Source organism: Hemicordylus capensis, chromosome 1 (genome assembly GCF_027244095.1).
Source record: "Hemicordylus capensis ecotype Gifberg chromosome 1, rHemCap1.1.pri, whole genome shotgun sequence".
Classification (NCBI taxonomy): domain Eukaryota; kingdom Metazoa; phylum Chordata; class Lepidosauria; order Squamata; family Cordylidae; genus Hemicordylus; species Hemicordylus capensis.
In genome coordinates this window covers 402,795,230-402,808,178 of record NC_069657.1, presented here as the reverse complement: position 1 = coordinate 402,808,178, position 12,949 = coordinate 402,795,230, and positions in this window count along the sequence as shown.

Below are 12,949 nucleotides of genomic sequence, written 5' to 3'. Positions count from 1 at the left end.
TCCTGCCTTCCCTCCAGCTCTCCCCAGGCCGGGTAAGTTTAGTCATGTAAACAACCTTAGGATGAGCAAATGGCCTTTGTATGTTACAAAGTGTATCTGTTACACCCCATATGACCTCAGACTAACACACACAAACACACATACACACACACTCCAGCACTGCAGAGTGCCACACTAGTTTGAAGAGAATGTGGTAACAGAGTTTATCCCATTTTTTCAAGTGCTTCAACCCAGTTATTTTGGGAAAGTGTCCATATGTGACAGAAATCTGCCTTATCGTTTAATATGCAAATTTGTACAGACCATGCATAGCAGCCAATTAGCTAATTGGCATAGTGTAACATATGTTGTTGCAGACGTGAAGGGTGTGAAACAACCACTTGGGCTTTCTAACCTTGATTGCAGAAAAGGCTCCCTAGTGGGAACCACAAGAAGAAAGCAAGTATTACAGCCCTAATATTACAAAGGCTACAACAAGGAATTATACTTTTTAAGCTGACTTCTGGTACATCTAGTTCAGTATTGTCTAAACCAAGACTGCTCAACTGGTCACTCCCCACATTCTCAAGTCTTTCCCAGGAAATGTCCAGGATTGAAAACGAGACCTTCTGCACATGAAATACATGCTCTGTGACTCCTCTCATAAATGTATGGTGCTGTCTCTAAGCCTAGACTACCACTTCCATTGCAATGAATTCTTGCACTGTGTTTTAGTGATAGTAAACAAGAAAAAGAGCAATTGCTAAGCTAAATTGGGTGTTGGAAAGTTTCTGTGGTTTGCCTTCTGTGGAAATTTATTCTTGAATGAAACTTGCATTGAGGCACTCCACACGAGCAGTGCGAAGAGCCTAAAGGGGGTCTGTGGGGAGAGTGGGTTTGACCCGCTCTCCCCACAGACGATCACTCAGTTGTCCCTGAGTTGCCAGATTGGCTGCCTAGATGGCTACTGGCTCCATCATGTAGCCGGTGTGATTGGTGGGGTTTGGGGGCCTCTCAGCCCCCGGAAATTCCTGAAAGAGCCGCGTGAGTGTGCGGTGCCTTCTGGGGAGCCTCCCGATCACAGGAGGCTTGTAGCCTCCCCATCAGTGGGCTACTTGTGAGTTGGTGTGGTGCTAAGCTGTGCCACAATGACACATGATCACTGAACCCACTTTTCAGGCATGCTCATGCCCAAAACCTGAGTTAAGAGGCGGGCTACCCAGGAGGGTTTGCCGCCGAGCCAACGCTGGGAGCTGTGCGGTTCCCATTGGTACACATGCATGGCTAAAACTGGGCTGGGCTTCCCTTGCCCGATTTTAGCCAGGCATGAGAATAGCCTCATTATATCTTAATTACTGATGGGGTGAAGTCCCCATGGTTTGATTCAAAATTCATTTTGGCAAACCAAGGTGTATGTATTCTTGGGGTATTTTTTTTTACAAGCCTATTTTAAGAATTTGGTCCTACTAGTGCTCTTAAACTATGTCATTGGGAGTGCAACAGGGCCTGGATGCCTCTCCAGCCTCCCTAATTAAAGTTGGCAGCAGCAGTGGGAAGGAGGAGATCCTGCCGGAAACAAGTGTTAAATTTCCAAGGAAGTCTACATTTGGATTACTTAGTGAATATCAGCAAGAACATCAACGACATCAGATTGATGGTTCTGATTTTAAAGCAAATATATCAATGGAGTTGGAGGACAAGAATGCCAACAAGCCCAGTTGCCACGCCAAAGGTAAGATTTATACAGAGAACAGGAGGAAACCAGGTATGGCACTCCAAAGTGCTTTAGAAGGCTACAGAAGGCCACATTACCTGGGACAGCACGAATACTATGACACTATCTTCAAAGTTTCTTTAGTTATCCTAGACACTTGGAAAGGGCCCGATAATTAAAGAAGCAATATGCTAAATCATTGTAAACCGCTTAGAGAGCTCCGGCTATAAAGCGGTATATAAATGTAAGTGCTATTGCTATTGCTAATAATATCTGGTAGACAATGTGTAAATAGCACAACAACAACAACAACAACAACAACCTCCCGTTTGCCTTCACCTCAAAAACCCGAATACTGTTTGACAGAAAAGCAACAAGAATTAAAGCAAAAAATAACTGAGCACGTGAACCAAACAACCACCAGGGTTCGACTTCCAGCTCTAAAAACAGTTGCCAAAAAACAACTTGCTCAGGCATTAAAAGCTATAAATGCTGCACTTACAGAAATAACAACCAAGAATTTACAAGAAACAAACCAAATAATGTACAGTGCAGCAACAATAACAACACAAGAGCTCGGATATAAGATCAATGGACCTGTAAAAAAAGAAAGCAGTACATCACCTAAATGGAAGATTAGATTAGAAAATAAAATCTCCAGGCTCAGATCAGATGCTAGTAAATTGAAAGATATGAAAGACAAGAAGCTGAAGAATGAAAACACCAAACAGTATCTGATCCAAAAATACCACCTAGATTCAAGGAAAATTAGAGAAGTCCTGGAAATAATGAAGAAGCAAATAACAGCAGTGTCAAAGAAGATTAGCAGATACAAAGCCAGAATTACACAACACAGGCAGAATCTCCAATTCCAGTCGAATCAGAGACGTTTCTACCAAAGCATAGATGCAGAAACTGCGAGAAATGTAGAAACACCAAATAAAGAAGAAACAGTGCAATTCTGGGGGAAATTATGGGACAATCCAATAGATTATAGTAAAAAAGCAGGCTGGATGAAAGAGGTCAAAAATGTAACCAACAAATGCAAGATCTAATAATAACACCAGAATTAATAAGTGAAAGAGCAAAGAAAATTAAAAATTGGACTGCACCAGGAGACGATGAACTGCATGGCTTTTGGCTTAAACACCTAACAAGCCTTCATAAACAACTATCAGAACAGTTGAATCACATTTTGCAAGGAGGTGATACTGAACAATGGCTAACAACTGGGGAAACTCATCTCACAATGAAAGACCCAGCAAAAGGTGCAGTTCCAAGTAATTATAGACCGATCACCTGCCTGCCAACCATGTTCAAATTATTAACTGGAATAATAGCAGATGAAGTGATGCAACACTTATTAACTAACAAACAGCTTCCAGTTGAACAGAAAGGAAATTGCCCGAACACCAGAGGCACAAAAGACCAGCTGCTGATTGACAAAATGATTTTAGAAAATTGCAAGAGAAGAAAAACCAATCTAAGTGTTGCATGGATTAACTACAAGAAAGCCTTCGATTCATTGCCTCACAAATGGATACTAAAATGTTTAGAAACAACTGGTGTCAGAAAAAACATTCAGATATTTATTTAAAAAGCAATGAGCATGTGGAGTACACAGTTAACAATCAATGGCGAGACACTTGGACAGGTTAGCATTAGAAGAGGCATTTTCCAAGGGGACACACTATCCCCTCTGTTGTTTGTAATCGCCATGACCCCACTTTCACAAATACTAAACAAAACAGGCCTCGGATATCAAACATCTAAAACATCAAGTAAAATAAACCATCTGCTGTACATGGATGATCTGAACTTGTATGGAAAGTCCCAGTCAGAAATCGAATCAGTGCAAAACACTGTCCGTATATTCAGTAGCGATATACCAATGAAGCCTGGACTAGACAAGTGTGTTGCATTAATAATGAACAGAGGAAAAATAACAAAAACAGGAGGAATAGAACTGCCCAATGGAAGCAAGATCAAGAACCTGGAAGAGAAAGAACATTACAAATACTTGGGCATTCTCCAGGCTGATAACATTGCACGGACTGAAGTTAAAAGAAAAACTGGAAGTGAATACATTAGGAGAGTTCAAAAAATCCTCAAGTCCAAATTCAATGGCGGGAACACCATACAAGCCATAAACACCTGGGCTATACCTGTTATCAGATACACTGCAGGAATAATAGACTGGACCCAGGCAGAGCTAGAGACGCTAGATCGTAAGACCAGGAAAATCATGACCATCAATCATGCTCTGCACCCCTGCAGTGATATAAATAGGCTATACCTCCCTTGCAGCTCAGGTGGAAGAGGAATGCTGCAAGTCCATCAAACAGTAGAGGAGGAGAAAAGAGGCCTTGAAAAATATATCAAGGACAGTGAAGAAGATGCACTTCAGATGGTCAATAGCGAGAAACTATTCAACACCAATGAAACAAAGCAGGCCTAAAAGAAAGAAAAAGTCAAGAACCGAGCAGAAAAATGGATAAATAAGCCACTGCATGGTCAATATTTGCACAATATAAGTGGAAAATCAGACATCACCAAGACCTGGCAATGGCTTAAGAATGGCAACTTGAAGAAAGAAACAGAGGGTTTAATACTGGCTGCACAAGAACAGGCACTAAGAACAAATGCAATAAGAGCAAAAGTCGAAAAATCCACAACAGACAGCAAGTGCCGCCTTTGTCAAGAAGCAGATGAAACCGTGGACCATCTAATCAGCTGTTGTAAAAAGATCGCACAGACTGACTACAAACAAAGGCATGACAAGGTAGCAGGGATGATACACTGGAACATCTGCAAAAAATACAAGCTACCTGTAGCCAAAAATTGGTGGGACCATAAAATTGAAAAAGTTGAAGAAAATGAAGATGTAAAAATATTATGGGACTTCCAACTACAAACAGACAAACATCTGCCACACAATACACCAGATATAACTGTAGTCAAAAAGAAAGAAAAACAAGTCAAAATAATCGACATATCAATACCAGGGGATAGCAGAATAGAAGAAAAAGAAATAGAAAAAATCACCAAATACAAAGATCTACAAATTGAAAGTGAAAGGCTGTGGCAGAAAAAGACCCAAATAATCCCAGTGGTAATTGGCGCCCTGGGTGCAGTTCCAAAAGACCTTGAAGAGCACCTCAACACCATAGGGGCCACAGAAATCACCATCAGCCAATTACAAAAAGCAGCTTTACTGGGAAAAGCCTATATTCCGCGACGATACCTATAACAGCAACAACATTGACAATAAAATTCTGGCATCCCAGGTTTTTGGGAAGGACTCGATGTCTGGATAAAACAAACCAGTCAATAACACCTGTCTGACTGTGTAAAATAAATAATAATAATAATAATATTATTAATAATAATAATCTCGGAGAGACCACATTACTCCTCTGCTGATGGAGCTTCACTGGCTGCCAATCGGTTTCTGGGCAAAATACAAAGTGCTGGATGTAACTTATAAAGCCCTAAATGGCTTAGGCCCTGGGTATTTAAGAGAGTGTCTTCTTCATTATGACCCACAACGCCCATTGAGGTCATCTGAGGAAGTCCATCTCCAGTTACCACCAACTCATCTGGTGGCTACACAGAGACAAGCCTTCTCAGTCGCTGCCCCGAGATTGTGGAATGCGCTCCCTGCTGAGATGCGATCCTCCCCATCTCTGGCAATTAAAAAACAACAACCTGAAAACCCATCTTTTCATCCAAGCTTTCCCAGCTTTTTAAAACTGTGTTTTTAATTTTATGGCTGTTTTTAAATTGTTGCATTGTTTTAACTTTCATATTTTATTTTTTTATTTACTAGTATTTTTAAGCCCGTTTAAATAATGGGCTCTAGTGGGGGGGTGCAAGTTTAGTAACTTAGTAAGTTAAGTAGACCTTTGGGGCCAGTCTCCTCATCCTCCATACCTCCGCCGCCGCCTCCACCCGGCTGGGCCCACCGCCTCCTCTGGCCGTGGGGCTTGATTTTTAAAAATATTTTTCTTAATAAAGAGATGCTAGGCTATGCTTCTCCAGAGTCAGGTACACTGGTAACCTGGAAAGAGAGTTCTTATAGGTATGTTCAGAACTAAGTAATGGCAATATAGATTTGTTTCTCATAAATACTTACTCCCCATGTATGCAAAGAACCTGAGAAAATGGCATTCCACCACACCCCACATTCATGCCCTTTGCCCCTTTTTAACACAAACACACCTTGGGATAATCCCATACTTCCATTCACTAAGCATTTCTCATGTATTTACATATTCAACCTAGCACATTCAGCCTAGCTCTCTAACACCTCCTGTCTTTTTACACACGAAGCTCTTCCGCTCATCTCCCGACACCACACCCCCTCCCCTCTCGTAGCCACAACCTGCAAAGCTGCTGCTCGGTCGAAGCGGGTCTGCCTGGTTTTGCCTCGGGACACAACCCGGCTGGACTGGACCACCTCCTGCTCCACAGAGTGTGCTCTGAGGCCTTTCTTCCTCCTCCCCGACAGAGGCCTCGCTCCTCCTTTGCCCAGCTCGGGCGCTCCCTCTTGTCCCCGCAATCGGGCGGCTGGTGCAAGGAGAAGGCCAGGGGTGGAAGCGCGGCCTAGAGTTTGCACCTGTCTGACTGTGTAAATAAATAAATAAATAAATATTAATAACACCTCTGAATATGGCACAATACTTTTATTTCACCCTTTGAGCAACACCTCCCCAACCCCATTGTAACAGATGCAGGGAATTTTCAGTTAGGGTCAAATGATGTTTCATGGTAAATGTGTGCAACCCAACTTTTTTGGAAAATGAAAAACAGTGTCAGTAGCTCTGGGAATACTGATGCAAGCATCTGCACCTGGCTTGCAATAGTCACAGTAAGTTGGGTGCCAGGGAGAGGAAAAAGAGAGAGATCTTCCTCCTGTCCTCCCTTCCACTACCATTGATGGAACAGCAAGGAAGATGGTTAGATAGTAAGGAGGGGGTGGTGGTCAAAGAATGTGCACCGAACCTTTCCAGTTTGGATTTCCCAGTCTTGCTACTGGAGACCTTTTAAATGAAGATGCCAGGTATTGAGCCTGGGACCTGCAATATGCAGGTATGGCTGCTAACGCTAAGCTATGTCCCCTCTGCAAAACATGTAGGGTACCACTGAGCTATAGTTCCTGGCAGAGGAGGTTCAAGATGCAATGGATTGTGACTGCAGCAGAAAGACGCGTGTGTGTGTGTGTGAGAGAGAGAGAGAGAGATTGAGAGAGAGAGAGAGAGAGAGATGAAAAGTGCTGGGAGAGAGAGAGAGAGAAATGAACAGTGCTATTTACGTGATCACTGTTGGTGTTCTCTCCCTCTTCCCCTTCTCACCCAGGTCAATAGTGAAGAATTATTTTCATTAAGTTATGCATGTTAGAAATTCTCCCCTTTCCTGCTTCATAAATTCCACAATGGTCTCTGACTCTTTACAGCCAGCCCAAAAGTTATCTGCTGAATCAAGACTTTGCACTGTCTTCAAAGGAACTGTCAGCAACTGTGCGTCATCTTTCATTATAATCGCCCGCCAATTCCTAGAAGCCAACTGCAAAAGAAAAATCAAGCTGGAGTGACAGCAGAGAGCAGAGCTTCTCAAAGTCATCCCCTCCCCTTCCAGTTCCAGGATTCTGTTCCTGAAGCATCTGTGCTCTCCTTGGCACTGGGGTCTCCTTTCAATGCTAATATATGCAGGCTGAGCAGGTTTACTAAAGAGGCTCCTATTCAAAGGATCCCAAAGTGTAGCACAAAGGGCATTGGCAACCCTGTTACTTACTATGCTAATAGACCCATCACAGGTGTTTAACTCAGCAGCTTTCTGGGCTGGAAGAGTTTCTGTGCAAAGTTCATTCCGGGATTTTTGTACCTTTGGGCAAGCTCAATACTGTCTAGTGCTGAGTGAGTGCATGAAAGATGGTTCTGATGTAATATTATCCATGAGAGTTGTCTCATCTTTATGCGATGTTTTGTATATTCCAAAAGCAACCCATGCATTATATTAAGCATTGCACACACTTTACCTGCTAGCAATTACAGACCCAGCCACAAATGGAAATTTATTCCTGATTCCTGGTTTTACCATGGCTGTTGAGAGATTATCTATCTATCTATCTATCTATCTGTCTGTCTGTCTGTCTATCTAATGATGTCATCAATGCAGATAGCATTTTATACAATACAGAAGGTTCCTGCCACTCCCTCTAACTCAATCAAGGGGAGGCAGCAGTGGAAAAAAGTAGAACAGTGGAAAAAGGCAAAAGTGGAAGGGTAAGGGGGATAAGTTTGTGATTACACAAACTGTCTGGCCACCACCTCCTCACTGCTCAGTCCCCCCTTCATCTGCTCTGTCACCCCCTCACCTCATCAGCCTGAGGGGTCTTCAAAGCATCAGCCGAACTGTCCAGAGGTCCTGTGGGTGGAGAAGTAGTGGTGGACGAGGGCAGAAGGATGGGCTCTGCAGTCTACATGGCCCAGAATTAGAAATGCTGAGTGTAGAAGTTTGCTTTCTATGATACATAATTTGAATCTTTTGCATTCAACTTATGTGCAGCTAAAGCCCTATTCACACCTTATGTTCAATGCCTATATGCTTTGTGTACAATGTATGTACATAACTCTATATATAATGCACTAAGGCATACCCGTGGCTAATCCCATGCATGGCAGATCTCGCGAGAGTTCATGAGCAGAAGCACAAATTATCTTGTGGCAGAGAATTCTATAGGTTAATTACCGGTGGAGTGAAAATATACTGCCTTTTGCCAGTCCTAAATTTCTTGGGAATCAGTTTCATGGGGTGACCCCTGGTTCTAGTGTTATGTGAGAGGGGGGAAAATTTCTATCAACTTAAGAACTTACATTGTTCTTAAATATATTTAATTGGTTTTAAATGGTGCTGAACTGTTTTAAATTTGTTTTTATATTGTTTTAAGCAGTTTGCTTTAATTGTTGTTTGTTTTTGTCTTTTTACTTGTGCCTTTTACTTGTTGTGCCAGAGCCTTTGGATGGGGTAGAATAAAAATGTAATAAATAAATAAATAAATAAATAAATAAATAAATAAATAAACTTTCTCACCATGCATAATTGTATAGACCTGTATCATGTTTCCCTTCAGTTGTCTTTCTTGTAAACTAAAAAGATGGGATGTGCGAAACGTTTCAGCAATAAAATGTTTTGTGCTTGAAAATGCCATTTTTGGGTGTTTTGTGCATGAAACAAAATAAAGAATTAAAAACCGAAGTGTTTTGTTTCCGAACTGAAATTACGTTATTTCGGAGCCGAAAGATTTGTTATTCGGAAAACATTTCGTACCTCCACTTTGTGATTGAGCAAAGTCTTTCTCCTCAGTCTCCATTTTGAGCTATGACATCTGTTTAAATTTCCTGCCCATCAGGCCTGCAGATTGGCAGGCAAAAGCAGGGCTGGACAGGAAGCAGGGAGTTTCTGGAGCGGCTCACTGAGACTTCTTTTAATGTTCTGTGTGAAGTTGTCTTGATCTGAAACCTCTGTTCCTTAAGGATTAAGGGGTTGAAAAGCAGCAGGAACATGACTTTGCCTTCGGCCAGGTGGTGAGGCAGTGGCGGCGGGGGCGGGGGGGCACAGCCGCAGTGGGGAGGCGTCCCCGTCTCCGGTGCCCAGCATGTCTTGGCCAAGCCTGGCCTTTGTGCTGCTGCCCCCCATTCCTGCTCATCATCCAGCCCTTCATCTCACCCCTTGCCTCCTCCTTCTGCACCTCTCCTCAGCTTTCTAACTTCCAAGGATTTGCAGGGTGTGGGGAGAAGAACCATCAAGCTGCAACACCCATGTTACTGCCCCAGTTTCTGCCTTCTCCTCTCTTTCCATTAAAAAAAAAACCCAACGCCACACAAACACCTGGTACTTTTCTTTTCCCAACCTAAAATATTAAGACAGTTATTTTTTGACTCATCGGTATCAGCTTCCAAATTCCGCTCGTTTGACATTTTCTCTCCTTCCCCACCTTTTCTCCTTTGGCGTCCCCTTTGCTTTATTTTCCAGTAAGAAAAGCTTGGAGACTTTTCCCTAAACTTTTTCTTGCTCAGGACTTGTGGAGCACCTTGGTATTAATAAGTCTTTATTCCAACACCCTCAGCCTCACTCAGCTTTGATGGTGTTCCTTAGGGATGTGCAAACCGGTTCATGGGTTCGTGGTTTTGGTTTGGGGGGGTTCGATGGTTCGACGTTGAACTGAACCTCACTGCCGTTGATCCTAACCCAGACCGAACCACCCCAAAGTTTGCGGATCCCTGCCGAACCGACAATTTTTTTAAAAAGTTTTTTAATTTTTTTTAACCTTGTAGTCCCCTCGGGGGAGTTCCTGGAGGCGGCGGGGGTGGGGGTGGGGTCCGCGGAGGTTTCCCTTTGCCCCCAACAGCTTTACTTATGCCCCCCTCAGGCCAGCTTGCCAGCTATTAAGCTGCTTTTCACCCTTCTCCTGGCAGCAGTTGGCCATTTTGGGCATGCCTGTGTGATTGGGCTCTGCAGTCTACATGGCCCAGAATTAGAATGGAATGGAATGGATTGCTATTTGCTACGAACAAGCCCCAGCCAGAACTTAGTGCATTTGAGCATAGAGCTTCCTTTGGTGTCTAGACACCCAATAGGTTCATGTAGGGACACTGGTGATAACTCATTCTTTAAAACCACCAAGAGGTGAAGGTTTGGGGAAGGGTGAGGAGGAAGACGCGAGGGTCCTGCGCAGCGAAGCAGTCAGTGTTATCAGAAGAATTGCCGCTGGAGCCCCAATTGCTACCGCAAGGCTGATTTTGGCTCAAGCCCTACCCACACTTACTTGGGAGTAGCCCTATTCAAACTCATGATTTATGTCCGAGTAAACATCCATAGGCTTGGATTGCACGATGTCCCCCCCTTCCCTGCTAAGAATATACACTTTTCATTTTAAAAAAAGTTTATCATAAACGTGATTTCTTTTAATGTGCTGGACAGAAATACTAAGTAAAGATTAAGACAGATTTCAGAAGGGGTCAGAAACTTGTTTTTCTTCATTGATCACCTTTTCCCTGGCTAATTCTTTCCATCTAGAAGCAGAGGCTAAAGCTAAAGGAAATTAGAATGCAGAGGAATTAGGGACAGGGAGGGATGTCAAAACATCAGGCGGGGTGTGTGTGTGCGGGGGGGGGACTCCAAATCTATGTTTAATTTAAGGAAGAAATCTTGTTTTGTTTATTTCTAAAATACTCCAAATGGAGCTGCCAATTATTTCACTCAAAAGCAAATTACTTAGTCTCAAATAACGGGAGGAAGAATTTTTAGATGGACAGGTCCACAGAGAGAGAGAGAGAGAGAGGGAGAGAGAGAGAGAAAGAGAGAGAGAGAGAGAGAGAAACCTGGCTGGTACAAATCAGCAATCCTTGAAACCAGCGAGCAAAGGAGGAAAGTATAGAAGGTGGCACCCGCTCTCTGGAGCGCAAAGAAGACACAACCCAAGAGAAAAGCTGTAGCCCCCACATTCTGGGGCTTGTCATGACTGAGTCTCATCGTGAGACTGGATTCAACACAGCACATCACATAGATCCAAGAAGAAGCACAATCCCACCTAAAAGGCAGCTGTGGATAAAAATGTCTGGAATTCTAAGAGCAGCATCTTAGAAAGCCTGGATTTTGTTCATAGCCAAATTAGTTTGAAGCCCCCCATAATTTGCATTCCAAACAGCGGCTGAAAGGAAAGGAAAAAGACACATACACATTTCAAAGCCCCTTCCCCGCCCATCAAAAGACATACGCTTCTGACATAAAATCTGCTCCAGTTGTAAACTGACCACTATTTTGGGGGGTAGAAGAAAGTTTGGTACCGATGACCAGTGAACGGGAAGATTTAGAAATGGCAAATCCCCAGTCATGCCAGCCCTGTCTCTCTACCCTCTCTCTGCCCCCAACAAAGAAACAAAACTGGATCAGAGGCAACCAGAGAGGAGCGAAGTGTGTGCCCATGCCTGTCTGTGAACAGGAACTTTTGCCATCACAGAGATAGAAATTTTATCTTCCCCACCCCAGATGTGCTGGGAAAGGAGGCAAAGGAAAGGCTGTGGAGGCACTGGAGTTCAGGAAGGTCCTGGTGGCCTGGGAAGGTTTCTTTTCCCCACTGGTGTGTTCCGAGGAGAGAGGATGGGTCTTACGTTTGAGAAATACATGGAATGGGATCCCACAACAGCAGCGGCTCTCCCACCTTCTTCACCAGAATTTCCTGCAGCCCTTTGCATGGAGGTCCAGGGTTGGGGAGGGCACTTTTGCTGGAACCATAAGGCATTGAATGTGCTCAGAACATCCACCCTGGGCTGGGAAATGTTACTGGGATGGAAACAGGATCTGTGCCACCCATTCCCTCTGGGCTATTCTTCTGCAGAGGTTCTTTACATCTGCCTCTGTGCGGGTGGGCAGGTGGAGGAAGGGAAGACTCCATTGCATTCAGGGACTCCTGCTGCCTCAGCCTCTCTTTTTGGACCCAGGTGGTTTCACTGTTTTAGCAAATTCTCTTGGTTGGAGCAGGGGAGGGATGCCTCCTTTGGATAGATTTTGGTTCTAAACTGAAGGGCCAGTGGGGTGGGAGGCGGCTGTCAATTTCAAATCGTAATTCAAATCAGGAAGGGGAGAAATCATATTAATTGTGGGGGAAGAAGGGGAGCCAGTTCCTTCACCTCTTGGTTGTTTTAAAGAATGAGTTATCACCAGTGTCCCTACATGAACCTGTTGGGTGCCTAGATACCAAAGGAAGCTCTACAGTCAAATGAGCTAAGTTCTGTTTGGGGCTTGTTCGTAGCAAATAGCAATCCATTCCACTCCATTCTGATTCCGGGCCATGCAGACTGCAGAGCCCTATCACACAGGAACGCCCAAAATGGCCAATTTAGAGTGGATTCATGGTGTCTCATTGAAAATCATTTGCTATCATAGAGTCCACACTCAAAATACCTCAGAAACAACAGAACCCTGTACGCCATGGGTTAGAAACCCATGGGGGTGGTTGGCACCCTATGTGAACTACACCATCACTTGCTCTGGGCCACCCCAGCACCCCCGAAGTTCACCTATGGGCCTGCTGAAAGCTTCATTATACATTATGAGGAAAAACCTTAAAGACGTGTAAGCTTCAACAATTCACCAAAAATCAACCCTCTGCCCAAATCCTTTGAAAAAATTCAGGCAGCTTCCGTGCCCCTACCCGGCACTACCACCAACCCCACACTGCTCTAGGCCACCCCT